The following is an 18025-nucleotide window of genomic DNA, read 5'->3' on the forward strand; positions in this document are numbered from 1 at the left end:
CCTATTATTATACTAATCCCTTAGAATGTGATTTTAGTATGCATAAATGTATCCATATCATAAGTTGAAAAAGTGACTCAATGTATTCAACTGAATATTGTTATCAGTTTTTATGTTTTCTTCACTTTTAATCAAACTGTTAGGATGCTATATTATCCAATGAAGTTGGCAGCACAAATCCCTGGATCCACATTCTGTTCATGCTTCTAAACTGCTTACATGATCTTCTATTTTGGCAGAGTTTGGCAACTTTCTGTGCTTTGTTGGAAAGTCATAGTGTTATTCTTATTCAGGGAAAGAAAAAATGCTTCAGTGATTGCTAAGTAGTTGTAGAGAATGTATCAAAACTGAGAGTATCTCAGATTTTGCTGCTCTGACCTCAGACCTAGTGTCAGAACTTATTTTTGCTTCTTATTTTATGATTTTAGAAATGCCCCTTAGGCCAAGTTTTATATACGGTTCACTTACATATTCATTTTTATTGTAGATTTAAGTTATTTAGTATGATTCTGCCATGTAGAGGTTTTCTGCAGAAGTGCTGCCTCCAATTTGTATTCTAGATGAGCACATCTCTGTACTGTTGGGTGCAAAGAATTCCTTAGCTCTAGGATGTTTGACCATCCTAAAAGTTTGGGTCATGCTCAGAACTCTTGGCAGTCACCTAGGTATATGGTCCTTTATATGCAGACCTCAGGATATATCAAAGCTGCATTTTTTCACTTAGGTTTTAATTTTTAATCTCATAAAGACAGCCTCTGATATATATTCTAATTTTGGATTTATTTGTTGAAAGCTATTATGTAAGCTGTTTTCTTGTGTTTACGTTTTTTTTTTCTCAAAATTATGAAGCAATATGAAGTCAGGAAATGTTAAAGACTTAAAAAGGTTAATTACGGTTTCAAACAGCTATGAAATCTATATTGTCACCCTCTTTCAGATGGTGAAAACAAAAATCTTTTGGTGAAAAAGAAGTATTTAAAAACCACACAGCTCTGGGACCGGAGCGATAGTACAGCAGTTGGGCGTTTGCCTTGCACGTGGCCAACACGGGTTCGATCCCCAGCATCCCTTATGGTCCCCCAGCACCGCCAAGAGTAATTCCTGAGTGAAGAGTCACGAGGAACCCCTGTGTATTGCTGGGTGTGACCCAAAAAGTAAGCAAACAAACTAACAAAAAAAAACCACACACACAGCTCTTTTGGGGTAGCCAGCAGGGCCAAGTGCTGTGTGGATCTAAACTGGCATGCAAGTCGCAGGCCACAACAGAGGTGTTTAGGGACTTCTGGGCTGGTTCTAAGGGAGCTGCAGGACAGTGTGAGGCTATGCTTGGGACCCTGTGATACAGGGGATCAAAGCAGGTTTGGACTCTGGATGCACCTTTGCTAACCACTCACTGGCTGTCCAGCTCCATCTGCTCTTATAGGCAAAGCTAGAATTCAAATCTAGTGCCATCTGGTCTAGATTATATACTGCTTCCAAAGGAAGTCCCTGCTGAGATCATCTGATTGTATACTTAATGTAAGTGTCCAGGTATGCACATGCATGTGGATGTGTGTGTGTAAAATAAACATGAGGACTCCTTTGAAAAACCATTTATTTAGCACCAACAAGGCAGAACTTCTTTGATCATTTTTCAAGTACTAAACTCATTAAGGACTAGTCAGTTGCAGAATGCCACTTACCAGGGCAGAATATAGTACAGCAAGTAACGTGCTTACCTTGCATGCAACTGACCCAGGTTTGATTCCTGGAACCTCCTATAGTCCCTGTGAGCTCATCAGGATTCATCCCAAAGCAAAGAGCAAGGAGTAAGTCCTGAGTACTGCTGGGTATGGCCTGAAATTTTAAATTTAAAAAGATAAAAATGCCAGTTGTCAGGCTAAGTAAAAGTGATTTCCAAAGTGACCAGCACTATAATAATGTCTTGATTACACTCTCCTTTTACTGCTAACAATGATCCTAAAAGGTGGGTCAAGTTTTAATGTTGTAAATGGTGAAAATGAGAGAATATTAAAATGACAAGTAACTGGAGTAAACAACGTTTAAAATTAGGTCACATGACTCCAGTGCCTGTGTGTCTAATCACTGCACTGCACTGTCCTCCCATTGTTCATCGATTTGCTCAAGCGGGCACCAGTAACATCTCACAACAAATTGTGAGACTTGTTATTGTTTTTGGCATATTGAATATGTCACGGGGAGCTTGCCAGGCTTTGTCGTGCAGGTGGTATACTCTTGGTAGCTTGCCAGGCTCTCTGAGAGGGGAAGAGGAATCGAACCTGGGTCATCTGTGTGCAAGGCAGATGCCCTACCTGCTGTGCTATCACTCCAGACCTTCTAATCACTATTATTCTGAAAGATTTTAGGGGAAAAACTTGTATTGTCACCTATCTACAGAGCTGAGGTCAATGTACTCTGTGCGCAATGTCTGATATCTTTCATTAATTGTTTTATTCCATTTTGTTCTAACAAAATTATTTTTGAAAATCATAAAAATCCACTGTATGTAGGATATTTTTACCTAGTTACTTTGCAAGGAAAGCTATTGAAATAGCAAAATCTTAGAATTTTCACAATACAGGATAGTGAAGTTAAATTGTGTGCTGAATACAACTGTGATCGGTGTATGGTGAATGTAAGAACCTGTTTGGAAATGTAAATTATACTAGCCTGTTGGGCTGGAGCACAGCAGTAGAGCGTTTGCCTTGTGCACAGCCGGCCCGGATGAGTCGGGTTCAATTTCTCCGCCCCTCTCGGAGAGCCCGGCAAGCTACAGAGAGTATCTTACCCGCATGGCAAAACCTGGGAAGCTACTCATGACGTATTCAATATGCCAAGCACAGTAACGACAAGTCTCACAATGGAAACGTTATTGGGCCCGCTCCAGCAAATCGATGAATAACGGGAGGACCGTGACCGTGACTAGCCTGTTAACCTTTATGAGTTTTTCTTTATGTGCCATCAAACTACAGAGGACTAAAGATGACTCTGTGGGTTAGATAATTAGAATATTTAGCTTGGACTGCTAAAAATTATGTTTAGTTTTAGTATTAATTCTCACTTGAGAAAAAAAAAACTATTTTGGTCTAAAATGAGTCTGCCAATACTTAGCATTTCAATGTTATTTTATCACTGTCTCTGTTTACTACCTCTAGAAAAAAAAGAGTTCATTCAAGAAGTAGGTCTCCCTCCCAAAGAGCAAATGCACAGCATAGTTTTGCTTACTGGTCTTGTGTTTACGAATTGCAGATAAATGATTTCCGTAGCTGCAAAAATCACCTGCATGCTAAAGAAATGTATTCTCCATTATATTACACATCAGCCTTGTGTGCTTTGACATGGCAAACAGAACATTTCTCCCACTGGCTATTTCTCCTGTCCTCTCTCCATCTCTCCATCCGCTTCCTAAATCCACAGTACTGTATGTGTTCACCTGTGTTTCTGAACCATATGATAACCTGCCTCTAAAACAAGTCATTCCGCACCAGAGTCTATTCTTTTCACAGTGGCTAATGTGGACTTTCCAAAGTAATATCAGGTCTTTCTGCTGGGATGAAGCTGTAAGATATTCACAGCTGCTTGGTGAATTCTGTTGGGACTAGATATAATGACTTTAATTGAGCTTATGAGGCACTTGCTAATATGCTAGCTGGTGAGCTCCCCAGAGCCATCATAAGTCACTTTCTTATCTGCTGCCCCCAGCAAGTCTGCATGTCTCTTCAGTGTTTCTGATGTGAAGTCTCACATTGTAGAATATAGATAAGATAAGTATCTGTAGAATATAGATAAGATAAGTATCTGTATTTTTTTTGGGAAAATACAATTTGGGAAAGCATGTCTTATGTATGAATGAGCCAGATGTGAATCTAGTATATTAATACTACTTGTGTGGCACTGCAGCACTGTCCTCCTGTTCATTGATTTGCTCTAGCGGGCCCAGTAACGTCTCCATTGTGAGACTTGTTACTGTGTTTGGCACATCAGATGTATCATGGGTAGCTTGCCTTTATATTAACTATGCCTGAGTATTTATTTATAACTAATTACAAATTATTCAGAGCATATAAAACAGGTAATTAGTAAAATATATATCCATCTCAAATACTTTATTTAGTATGTATATAAATACTGGCACATGAAAGAATGCATTTGTTCAATAAATATTTAGTAAATGTCTGCTCTGCTATGACAGGTACTATGCTAAGTATTAGATACAAACCACAGTCTTTGTGTAAAATATTGAACAATTCAATGGGAAGACTGACTGTAAACACAAAGGATTATGGTAAGGTATATCAATTTAGTATAAGAATACTGTATAAGAATATTTAGTATAAGAATACTCCAAAATAATTAGTTTGCTAAAAATTGGTTTAAAAATAATTTTGTCTTGGTTTCCTCTCCTTTTCCTCCTCCTCTGAATTAGCTTTCCTGAACAGAAAGGGAAGGCTTATTTGATTCCTTTCATTTGGCATTATGACAGAGTAGAGTCATCAGTGCAATTACCATAAGAGGACTTTGTTTTAATTTTTATCACCCAACACATTTTTATTGTCAAAATGGTTACTAATAACTCATGTTTATTTACCCTAGCTGGGGAATTTTTGCAAAAATCTTGTGACTGTTTAAAAAAATGTTTTAAATTATGGAGTCTCTCCTAGCCTGCTCACCAGTGAGCACAGCGTATACTTAAATCTCATGCGTCCATTAGATTAAACCTTGAGTAAAAGACAAAATTTGATTCTCCTCTTACCAACTAGGGCCTTCTGGCTCCAGAAAACCCTTAGCTCCAAGAATAGCACAATACCAGACTATTATAGCAAGGTCTATTTTTCTCAGGTTTGGTTGGAATACTCTTTCCAAGAAGCTGACAGAAATCAAAGCTATAGATAATTAGTATCTAGTTACAGCTCTTGAGTTTGAGTATTGAGTTCTTTTGATTCAAGTAATATTTTATAGTTTTGCTAAGCTGAGTTCAAGTATTTTAGTAGCACATTTAAAGCATATTTAGAAAAGAAAAAAGAGGAAGAAAGGGGACAAACATGGAGTAACCTAAAAAATAGCATAAATAATATATCGGTAGCTGATGAGAGTGACTGAAATCTTGTGTTGAGGTTATAGGCAGAGAGAAATGGCATTAAATACTACTAATGTCCAGATGTAGCCATCCATAAAAGTCCTATTATAGTGATATCTTCTCAGTTCAGGATCTATTCTTCATAATATAGTTTAAAATGCAGAATCGAGGGGTTGGAACGATAGCACAACAGGTAGGGCATTTGCCTTGCACACGGCCGACCTGGGTTTGATTCCCAGCATCCATATGGGTCCCCCAAGCACCGCCAGGAGTAATTCCTGAGTGCATGAGCCAGGAATAAACCCTTTGCATTTCCGGGTGTGACCAAAAAGAAAAAAAAATATATATATATACATATATATGCATATATATGTATATATATGTATATATATGGTTTAAACTGAAGAAATGAATCAATCCATTTGGGAATTGTCAATTTTCTACTATATGAGAATCTCTCTCTTTGTCTCTCTGCTCTCTCATATTTCCTAAATAAAGCTATTTTACCTTACCAAAAACAATTCAGAAATACCAGATTGAAGAATCTCTTATTTAGTGAGTGGTTGTATAGACCAGTAGATGTTAATTTTAGTCATATATATATATATATTTATGAAAATCATTAAGTACTCAAATTCTTGTTTAGTGAGTAATTTAATATTCTAATTCTAAAATCAACTTATCTCGCAAATAGGAAGCCCACTGAAATGAATAATTCCCAAATACATGTCATTCAAGAATGTATCAGAAGAAATTGAAAATATTAACAGACTTAATACTAATAAAGAGGTTAGTTGGTAATAAAAACAACTTTCTAACAAAGTGCATGACTAGACAGCTTTACTGGTAAATTCTTATCAAACAATAAAAGAAAAGTTAATATGAATTGTTCTCAAATCTTCCCCCTAAATTAGCCTCATGTCACAAGACAATAGTTACCATAAAAAAAAAACCAATCAGGAACACCACATGCAAGAAACATAAGAAAATTACCTATCTCAATATACCTTATGAATATATTTGAAAAAATTCTCTATGAAAATAATAGAAAACTAAATTGAAGTAGCTATTAGAAGAAACATATGCCATGATCAAGTGGAATTAGAATGAATGGGTCGTCCAACATCTGCCAAAATCTCTTTTATTCACCTGCAGAGGTTATCATATAATGTTTCTATTTCATTTTATTCATGTATTATAACATTCATTTGCAGAAAAAATGGAACAGAATATGAAATTGAGAAATAAATCCACATACATGATCAAGTTATTTACCATTAAATGCCTGTAATATGCAATAGATAAAGGCAATATCTTTAGTAAATAATTTTGGGAAAACTGAAGAAACACATATATAAGAATGAAATTAAACCACTCTTTTATACCATGCACAAAATAAACTCTAAATGAACCAAAGGTGTTAACATAAGATCTAAAACTATAAAATGCTTAAAAGAAAAGTAGGTAGTAAACTTCTTAACATCTCATCATTACATTTTGCTTCTCACATGAAAACAAAGATAACAAAAACAATCAAAAGTTTCAATGAAAAAAACAGCTGACATAAAATAAGAATGTCAAATTATATACATGATAAGGAATTAATATCTAACAGTATAAAAAGCTCACATAACCCAGTGGCATTAAAATAAGCAATCATTATATATGGACAGGAGATACAAACTGATGTTTTTCCAAAGAAAACAGGACCACCAGAAGTACATAAAAATTGCTATCTACCACTGATATTCAGGGAACTGAAAATAAAATTTTTTTTAATTATTTTTTTTATTAGTGAGACACCATGAGGTACAGTTGTAGACTTACAAATTTTGTGCTTGGGTTACAATTATACAATGATCAAATGCCCATCCCTCCACCAGTGCCCATTTCCCACCACCACGGATACCAGTATCACTCCCACCCCCCATTCCACCAACCCACCCGGCATCTGTGGCAGGGCATTCCCCTTTGTTCTCTCTCTCCTTTTGGGTGTTGTGGTTTGCAAAATAGACATTGAGTGGCAATCATGTTTGGTTCATAGTCTACTTTCAGCATGGTTCTCCCATCCTGGGAGGATCCTCCCGAAAATAAAAGTCTTTAATGAGAGATCACCTAGCAAACTGCTAAATAGCTATTATTACAAAGACAAGAATTAATGATTATTGACAAGTATGTAAAAAAAGGAAATCTCTATGCATTATTGGATGATGTATTTACTATCAAAGGCAGAATTGAAATTCCTTTAAAAAATGTAAAAATAGAGTTAGCATGTAATTGAACAAATCTACCTCTGGTTATTGATAAAAAGAAAACTAAAACACAAATTAGAAAAGATGGCTTCAGACCATTATTTATTTAGCATGTTTACAGTAGCAAGAAATGAAGCAACCTAAATATCCATTAATAGAAGAATGAATAACTATTTTATTATTCATATAATATATGTCTATACTAAATATATACTATTATACATAATAGAATATTATTAATTTATAAAATGATGAAATATTTCTGTTTGCAATAATAGGAATGAAACTTGAGGGCCTTATGCTTAAATGGAATGTCAGACAGTGAAAGAGAAACACCACAAGAACTCACATAGGAAGATAAAAATTTAAATGACTAAATTCAAGCCTAATTCATGCAGAAAATATTAATTGCAAAAGGAGAGAAGTGGGAATACTGTGAAATGGGAAGAGGAGGTTAAAAGGTTGTGAATTTCATTATAAAATGAGTCAGAGTGATATAATGTATAATATCACCACTATGATTAATACAACTCTATTACATATTTTATAGTTGTTTACACAAGTGTTCTAATTACAAGAAAACAAATCCTGCAACTATGATGGTGAGAGGTGTTAAATTTAACTTTATTATTATGATCATTTTACATTATACACAAATACTGAGTCGTGTTGTAAATCTGAACCATACATAAACATATGCCAAATTTTACTAAAAAGAAATGCAAAATAAAAAGTCAAATTCAAGTTTTAAACTTGTGCACTATGTTCTAGTTGAAGTGATTCAATTAGGTCTACATCTGAAAACTATCATAAGTAAAAGTTCATGATGACTTAATACAAATAAAACTTGAGAAATGGCCTAGAAAGAGGAAGATAACACAAAGGGCTAAAGTGTGCTTCACATGTGTGAAGTTCTGATCCAATCCCCAATATGACAGGATCGCCAAAGCACACCAAGGAATGACTTTCGGCCATAAGCACTGTTATGATAGTAACTCTAAGCACTGTTGCGTGTGTCCCTAAAGCAAATGAAAAAGTAAAAGAAAAAGGCCTAAATAGAAATTACATAAATGGTTGGCGATAGGGCAAATTGACATATGTTATGCATACTTTAAGGCGTATATTAATATACTGCTATAGTTGGAGGATGATGAGGCCAAAGGGATAAAAATTAGGAAATTTTACTTAAATAAAGGTTTGCTATCTTTTTTCTCTTGAAAATTATCCAAATGAGCTAACGGTGGTGGGGAAAATATACTTTCAATAACTGTAGAAGACGTAACCAATGTTTTAGAAAAGAGCAATTTACAATTTGGAAAAGTTGGAAATAGTTGAAACTGAGGTCAACAAACAAAAAATATAAAGTTATATCAATCTGTTAAAAATCAATAACGTTATTATCATAAGTTATAAATGGTTATAAATTCTTGGCAAATATATCACCACTTTTTTCTCAAGCTAAATTATGTGAGAGCTAATGGATAGTTGTTCTTTAAAGAAGAAATAAAATATGAATCCCAAATGTCATGAATATTTATTTAGTTTTAAATTATGGTCATCATCTCAGGCAAAAATTTGCGTAGCTTGTGAAGATAAAGGAAAAGAACTAGGTACTTCCATGTATTTTGTTTTGTTTTGTCTTAAAGTTTTTCCTCTGTAACAGGGGAGGGATTCTCTATTCCCATCATGGGCCATTTGGATATTTAAAACTATTTACAAACCACACAAATACAGCAACCAATGAGAAGCATGCATGCCTGATGTCTGTTCTGTGCTGTACTAGAGCCAGCCCACATGATTTTGAAACCCATAATTGTCCTTGTGGCTGGAGCAATAGCACAGCCAGTAAGGCGTTTGCCTAGACTGCAGCCGACCCAGGTTTGATTCTTCCGTCCCTCTCGGAGAGCCCTGCAAGCTACTAAGAGTATCCCTCCCACATGGCAGAGCCTGGCAAGCTCCCCATGGTATATTCAATATGCCAAAAACAGTAATAAGTCTCACAATGGAGACATTACTGGTGCCTGCTCGAGCAAATCAGTGAACATTGGGAGGACAGTGCTACAGTGCTACAAGTTGTCTTTTGGGCTGGACATTGCTCATTCTTGCTCAAAATGTCTATTTTATTATCATTAAAATTTTATTATTTTTTAAATTTTTATTAGTGAAACACCATGAGGTACAGTTGTAGACTTACATATTTTTGTGCTTGGGTTTCAGTTATACAATGATCCAGTACCCAGCCCTCCACCTAGTGCCCATTCTCCATCATTTACTTTTTTTTTTAATTTTTGTTAGTGAAACACTATGAGGTACAGTTGTAGATTTACAGATTTTTGTGCTTGGGTTTCAGTTGTACAATGATCAAACACCCATCCCTCTACCAGTGCTTATTTTCCACCATCACGGGTCCCAGTATCCCTCGCATTCCCCATCTCCCCATACCACGCTGCCTCTGTGGCAGGGCATTCCCTTTTGTTCTCTCTCTCCTCTTGGGTATTGTGGCTTGCAAAAGAGGCATTGAATGGCAGTCATGTTTGGTCTATAGTCTCCTTTCAGCATGCTTCTCCCATTCTGGGAGGATCCTCCCAACACCCTTTATTTGGTGCTCCTTTCTCTACCTGAGCTCCCTGAAGATCATTATAATTTTAGAGATGTAATCTTGCCAGGGGAACTTGACTGACCAATCAGGATGCAAATCCCGGCCTAAAAGATAGGCCATCTATCTACATTTTTTTACTACTATGTCTGAAAGTGTCACTTAAAAAAAAATTAGTGGATATCACCTAGCAGTGTTGATTGACCATGCAAAAGGATCAAGCCCAAGGCTCACACATACAAAGCATGGAAACATACTTCAGTTCTTAATGCCATTTCCGTAGGCCTGAAAGAGTAATTTCTATCTACGCTTCCCTGACTCCAGAAGCCAACAGAGCAGGGAACCTCTCATGTCTTGAATTAATATTGTAAAAAGCTTGGTTTTTTAAGAAATAAAACAATCCCTGAGTTTAGCCAAGTCAGAACTGACAGAACGTTGTATAGGTGTTTTTTTGTTTGTTTCTGTTTTTCAGTGGATTTTAGCTCTGAAATTACCCGCAAAGCCTATTAATATGTAACTGTGTTCCTTCTAGCCCTAAAGGTATTTATGTGAACACTGTAGCAGCGAACTTGGATTGGATCCTACTTTCTTGAAGCATGAAAGTTTATTAAAGTAAATGTCCGGGCTTTGGATACTTACGAATCAAAACAAACAGAAATAAAACCTTAGCTATATCTTAGAACTCAAACTAAAATCCAGAAAATAATCTCCTTCCCATTCTTCAGTGTAGCAAAGAAATTATCCTTAAATGCCCCATTAGTTTATTTCTAAAGTATTCAGGTATCTTTGAGAAACATTTCAGTTCATTTTACTTATATATTTTGGGAAGTTATGCAGTAGATATGTTCAGTGTTTTCTTTTTATATCTGTGTGAACATCGTAACTTAGAGAAAGATGTGCTCTTTAAAGTTAAGGTGAGGCTCCTTCAGTTTTGTAAGTCAAAATTATTTTCTTGTACTTTATGTGGCACTCCCTGAGTTGCAGTCAACTCCAGGATGGTACTAAAAGTTTGAAGGGCTAGTTTATGGCCTCTTCTTTCTCAATTTTGACCGGAGGAAATAAAAATAAAGAGGTTGAAGCTTTAGTTTTACGTGGAGCGTGTATTGGCATATCTCAATACCTGGGATTATTTCTTTGTAGAGATCATTTGAAAACATGGCTGAATGAGAAACCTGTAGCTCCTATTAATTTATCTGTGCTCGTAGAGAAAGTGAGGTGCGTGCCTTCATACCTGAGCTGGGGATGGATGCCTTGATTTCTACCTCACACATTCTGACAACAGACAGACCTATGTTATCAGCAGAGGTATAAATGCCCCTCTGCCTCACCCATATTGCGAAAACAAATATTCGAGACCATTCTCTCCTGCAGACCCACCATCTCCCAATAGAATAACACACAGCCAATTATCACTGAAGCTCAATCCTCTCCCATGTCAGTGGCAACTTACTGCAGCTTTATTTTCATTCAATCAAAAATATGGTAGAATAAAAGATGCAAGTTAGGTCTTCTCCCACTGCAGATAAGCACACCAGGAAGGACTTTTCTTTTCATCAAACATTTTTTTTCATTTACAAACTGAGTAGGGATCTGCAAAAGCAGATGTTGCCCACAGGAAAATCTTAAGCCATTTATACAGTAAAGACTGTTGAGTCGGCAAAAAAAAAAAAGTTTAAATTAGCAACTGAGACTTAATACATCTGTATTCTGTATTTTATTTTTCTCTGATCTGCTCTCCAACCTGGGCTTCTTCTTTTTTGTATTTCTCTAACCCATAAGCAGCAACACAGTCATTTCCAGGACTTAATTCAGGAATTATAGCATTAGTTACACGAGTTTGCTCTGGTGAAGAGAAACATTTTCTCTGATTCATACAAAAGACTCTTTCTCATCTTCCGAGCAACAAAAAGCTTGAAATTTACTTAATTTTGGGATCTGATTTAATCCATGTAGTTTTCTCACACATGCTAATTATAGTTTTATTAGCCAAGTTAACAAGCTCATATGTTCTGATCTTTCTTTTTTGAAATACAGAAGTTTCTGGAATTTGGTTTTTGAACATCCTATTAGGCTCATAAATGAGCTACACATCTTTTGCTCGCTTAATTTAAATCATGTAGCTTATTTTTGATTCTATGTGAATACTGCATAAAAACTTCTGAATACATTATGGCATTTTCTAATTTTAAGCAAACTTGATTTAAGCATGCATGCAGATTGGTTCATTTACTTGTTAGAATACCATCCCTACAGCTCCCAGAGAATAGATAAGCCTGGGAACAATATTTATGTAGCAGGGGTTTAGAATATTTCATCAGCCGCCTCACTGGCCAGTCACACTGATCTGTTGGAGATGAAGTCATATATCTGGAAATGCCTGTTTAGCATATGAAGGCAGTTTTATTACTGTTAGCAAAGTATCTGTGTCTAGATTTTGTGAACCTCCATACACAGCACTGTGCTTGCTGTATAGGAGAAATTTAATAATATTGAGAAATCAGTGCTCATTTGTTCATTTATTTGTGTGATTGTAATTAAGCCCCCACTAGAAATGTTCAATTTTTTTTCATGTTACATTTTGCATTTTTGGATGAAATACTCCAGTAATTGAAAATATAGCTATTGGGGGTGGAGAGATAGTACCGAGAGTACTTGCCTTGCACACAGCTAACCTGAGTTTGATTCCTGGCATCCCATGTGGTCCCTCGAGCACCGAACAACAGAAATAATTTATGAGTACAGCGCCAGGAGCATTTCCAGTTCTGGGACCAAAACCTCCCCTCAAAGAGGAAAAAAAAAGGAAACAAAGAAACTGCAGCCATCTTACTTCTGTGAAGAAAAGAGGATTATGATACTAAAAAAGGAAAGTAAAAATTAAAACACTTAGGCACTTTGAAATGCATAAATACATATACAAAATGATTATACATGCTTCCCTCCTTACATACATGCATATGTATGTTGATGTGTAAGCTTAAGTGCACAAGCTAGGCTAAATATTTTTCTTGTGTTTTATAAGAAAAAATGCATTAGTAAAAGATATGTAGAGCGTAGAATAAACACACAAACAGGTAGCTGATATTTCATAAATGCACACACCACTTTTGTAAATCTATCTTAGACCTGAAGGTATTAAAAGAAAACAAATATATAAAGTAGTTATCACTCAACTTAGTTATTGAACCTTCATTTTACATGAGAACTGAAAAATCTATTAACTTATGAATACGTACTGCGTACAAAGAGAACTCAACTTTAATATCTATTAAACCAGTCAATTCCTAACATGTGTAAACATCTCTCTGCCGTGGATGATTAAAGAGTTACACGGAAGTCAGTGCTCAGGAAAAAAATCATATATTAATGCTTGAATATTACATGAAACTCTTCCTGATTTTGCATGAGAAATACTATCTAAATCCACATAGGACTTCAGAATAAGGTCATTTGTTTACAAATTCAGTAAATCACATAGGTTATAAACTGTAGGATCACCTTTACCTTTTAAAACACATTTTAATGTCACTAATTAAAAGTAACTATAGTTATAATAGATTTCTATGAGACATTTCTATTTTTGTACCTAAAAATCATTGAATTCATGAGGCTCAAGGTCACCTTCAGAGATAATATGGTTGGTCCAATTTCCTTTATCTTATTCAGGAGGTCAGCATAGTGGCCATGCCCCATGGGTCTCTAACTCTACCTGGAATTTAGAAAATGATGAATTTTGCTGAAATAGTTGAATCCTTTGGCTTCATAATTTACTTTTAAATCATTGTGTAATTTCTAAGTTCAAAGAAGTGAAAACTTGTTACATGTTCCTTTTGTATTTTTAATATAAAGACAACGGAATATGATTCCTATCTCCAAGAACTTTACAGTGAATCATAGAAGGGAAACAAGGAAGGGCGGTGCATCTCATATGTACTGTGATCTGTGTATAAAATGAGATGCATTTCATGAAATAGTTATGCTGCTATCCTTTAAATATGAATAAAATTTTATCTAAGGACTGTACTTAAACTTATGAATAAAATTTTATCTAAGGATTATAAGTATATTAGCAATATAAAATTTCATAATTTTTTGTTTTAAATAATTAAAAGAAAACATTGGAGACCAAAATGGTTTTCTATATTTCTTCTCCCTTTTCTGATTCTCCCTTTAGGAAATGCTTCAGATCTCATCCAAATTTTTCATGATATATTTTTAACTTTAAGTTCTTCAGTATCTCCAGGGAAGATAAAAACAACTGATTGGCATCCCTTATTTAGCAGTCTGAATATTTGGCAGGCTGAATTGCTGGATAAAAACCAAGAAAGATTAACTATAACTGAAATAAACATAAAATCCTATATTTAAATGAAAAAAATGTTATCATACAGATAAAAGACAAGAGAAACAGTGACTAACATAAAAAAGCATATGTCTAAGCATTTTAATTGGCTATAAAATCAAATATAAGTCCACTACAGAATATATAGCTGCAAAAATGTTCACTCAATGCTTTGCTCAGAGAGTTGGCATTAGTTGGCATTAATTGGAGAAGTCTTTACATTACAATAGCATTATGTTCATTATGCTTGTCCCTGTGCTGGAGCGATAGCGGGTAGGGCGTTTGCCTTGCACGCTGCTGACGCTGCCGAACCGGATTCAATTCCTCCGCCCCTCTAGGAGAGCCCGGCAAGCTACTGAGAGTATCATGCCCTCACGGCAAAGCCTGGCAAGCTCCCCGTGATGTATTCGATATGCCAAACACAGTAGCAAGTCTCACAATGGAGATGTTACTGGACTGGCTCGAGCAAATCAATGAACAATGGGAGGACAGTGCTACAGTGCTATGCTAGTCCCTGTTTAGACACAACTCAGGTGAAAAATAATTTGGTTCTGTATGTGTAATTTAAAATTATGGAACTCACAAAAATGTCTTAGTTTCCTATGAAGAATACACACACACGCATACACACGCATACACACATACATAGTATGGACTGGATTGATAATATAGTGGGTAGTGCATTTCCCTTACACATGGTGATTCAGGCTTGATCTCCTGCAACCCGTATGGTCCCTCAAGCAATGCTAGTAGTAATTCCTGAGTGCAGAGCCAGGAGTAACCCCTGAGCATTGCCGAGTATGGTCCCAAAAGCCTATATATATGCTTGCCATGACCAGCAAATTTATCTTCATTTACATGTACCTTCTAAGATCATTCTCATTCTGGTTTGTAATAGTTTGCAATTGTTCAATCAGTTCAAAGTTCTTCTTAATTAATTCTCACCCTTCTCCTATGGTAAGTTCCTCTCCCTATATTCAATATGAATATGGATTCCTACCACCACAGTTTTAACAGCCATCCAGATGAACACTTGGTTGCGTAATATCTCCTTTGTATCCACTTTTTTGTGTCTCCTTTGCCTTTATACTGAAGGCAAGCTTACATACATTGTCTTCTCATAGCATTAACCATCCTGTTATTTTATCTCTTACTCTTCAATTCACAGATATAATGAAAGAATACGAGTTTGTTCTTCAAGCCCATATTCTCTCTTGAACCCATAACCCGCTTGCTTGTCTGTTTATATCTGCTTTTTTCCAGTCTGAAGAAAACTGTGTACTCCTTGAATTCAAAATTTCTCTTTTTCCCTACCCTCACCTCTGTTTCAATGAAATGTACTTCTTTTCACCCTCCCCCCTAAAAAAATAATTAAAATTAAATGAAAGAATATGGTTCTACCATCTTACCATGTGAGAGCCAGGGATAAATTGCTGTTCAGGCCCTGTAGTGCTGATGATTACTTGGTCATCCCAGCAGTGCTCAGAAGCCTCCAGGGCTGCATCTAGCCATACTTGGACAGAGTGTGTTGGAGATGGAACTGAAGTCGGATGCATGCAAAGTATATGCATTAACCCACTGTACTATTTCTCCAACCCTCAATTTGTATTATTTAAGTTTTTGGAGGTGCTTGGTACTTAGTCTTAGTTCTGTGTTCAGGGATCACACCTGGCTGTGCTTGGAAGAATATATGCCATGCCAGGTATCAGAGAAGAGTTGGCTGCTTGCACAGCAAGTGCCTTACCCCCTGAATTGTCTTCTTCCTACTGTACTAATGTTCTTAACCTGTCTTCTCATAATCACTAAAGCAGAAAGCTCAGAATAATTCAGTCTCTAATAAGCATCTTTTAAACCTGTGTCTAAGAATAAAGGTTTGAAGTTTTATGCAGACCTGATATAAATTTTATGTCCTGAAAAATGACACAGTATTTTATCTATTTTCATAAAAAGGAGGAGTACCATTTCTATTATCCTCAAGGGAGAATGCAGTAAATGAGATAAGAGATGGCTATCTGGACATAGGCCTAGGAAGCTAAAGTTTAAAGGCCTTTTTGGACTCTCTGAAGACCCAGATCTCTGTTGCAGAGCTCTGAGTTGGCAGAACAAATCGTTCCCTGCTTTCAGAGTTCCCATCTTTAATCTTCTATCTGAAAGGTAGTTGCTTCTGTAAGTGAAGTTTGTCCTTTTGAATGAGGCCTTCTCACCATGTCTTCATTAAATATAGATGGAGTCCCTGATGCATTCTATGCACTAATACATTTCTTAGTGTTCTAGACTTTGTAATGGCTTTTGCTAAATTATAAAATGAAATTTACTCTCAGAAAACTTTATTGCACTAAAAAAGGTTTTGGCTTGTATTTTCTAAGAAGTATAGTTAGTCTAGAAGCTAGCCTTGTAATTACTTGAGCACAAACTGTTGAGTAAAAAGTCAATCTGTTTTTCATTTCTTCATCAGAAATTGATAGATTAAAAAATCTTCATTCTAATGGCAGATGTTCTTATTTTTCCTATGGTTTCTTAACCCACTTGGGTATTAGAACAAAATAATAATAATAATTGGATCAAAGTAATAATTAGATTGACTTGATACATAGCTTAATTTCTACCCTCCCCTTAAAATAGTACAGCTCACATATTTTATTTCATTTGAGTTATACCAATTTTGTTCTATTTACTGTTTTGTTAGAATTCAATATTGAGTTCATCTCACCTGGGAAAATCATATTAACTTATAATTAAAAACCATAACTAGGTTAATTTTGGCCATCACCTGAAACTTTTCCCTTCCTCATTTTCAAAACAAATGGCTAAGTTTTTTGTTCCATTTCTCTAACTTCTCACTAGTTTTTTTAAAAGTATTTCTTCATGAACCAGTTTATCAAAAGAAATAGTTAAAGCTTGTTGCATTCATGGTACCAGAGAAATAATGCAGCTATCAGGGTACTTGCCTTGCATGTGGCCACCCCAGATTCAACCCTGGTCCCCAGATAATCTGGGAACCCTGCCAGAAGTGATCCCTGATCACAGAGCCAGAAGTAATCTCTGAGCACAGATAGGTATGGCCCCCAAATAAAAACAAACAAAAAAGCTGTTCTTATTCTTGCAACTTCATTCTAAATAGTATAATACTTATTAGGTTTAAAATGTTAACAAAAACACTTGAAATAATAGTTGAATTATGAATGAATGAATAATATCATTAGTGGTGTTTCTGCACCGAGTGTCTACTAAGGAAGCAATTCACAATGGAAGGACGGTGTCGAACTCTTAGTGAACTACCAGGTTAAGTACTTCATTCAGGATTTAAGTAGAGAAGTAATGTAACTGATACATTATCACAGTTGATTATAAACTTGTTCTTCAAAAGCAATTCTTAGCACCTATAACCCTTACTTAGAAATCATATTCATTAAGTTATAAATAAATATTCAGAATTGAAATTAAGTTCTGATGATCAAATCCAGATATGCCAAGTTTGGAAATTCATCATTTTTGCTCTATGTAGCCACTGTAAATTGTGGTTTTTATTATAATTCATAGAAGTAACATCTATATTTCCCTTTTAAGCCAAATTACCTATCATCAATAGGCATGCTATTTATCAGGAAGTATTGTGGAGCATGTAAACAGGTAAATTTCTTGCTCCACTAATGTCTAAATTATTTTCCTAGCTGTAAAAATTGCTGTTTGCTATTTTGACACAATTCAATATTATTAACTTTATGAATATCAGAATTGATGCACTTTTCAAATGACTCTTA

At 35.5% G+C, this 18025-nt stretch overlaps 1 long non-coding RNA gene across 1 annotated transcript in view; it reads left to right on the forward strand.

Moving 5' to 3' along the window:
• Positions 1 to 18025, forward strand: part of LOC130022943 (uncharacterized) — a 255517-nt gene that overhangs the window by 197998 nt on the left and 39494 nt on the right. The gene's annotated exons all lie outside the window — the stretch shown is intronic.

This window comes from Sorex fumeus, unplaced genomic scaffold (assembly GCF_029834395.1).
Source record: "Sorex fumeus unplaced genomic scaffold, SorFum_2.1 ptg000021l, whole genome shotgun sequence".
Lineage (NCBI taxonomy): Eukaryota > Metazoa > Chordata > Mammalia > Eulipotyphla > Soricidae > Sorex > Sorex fumeus.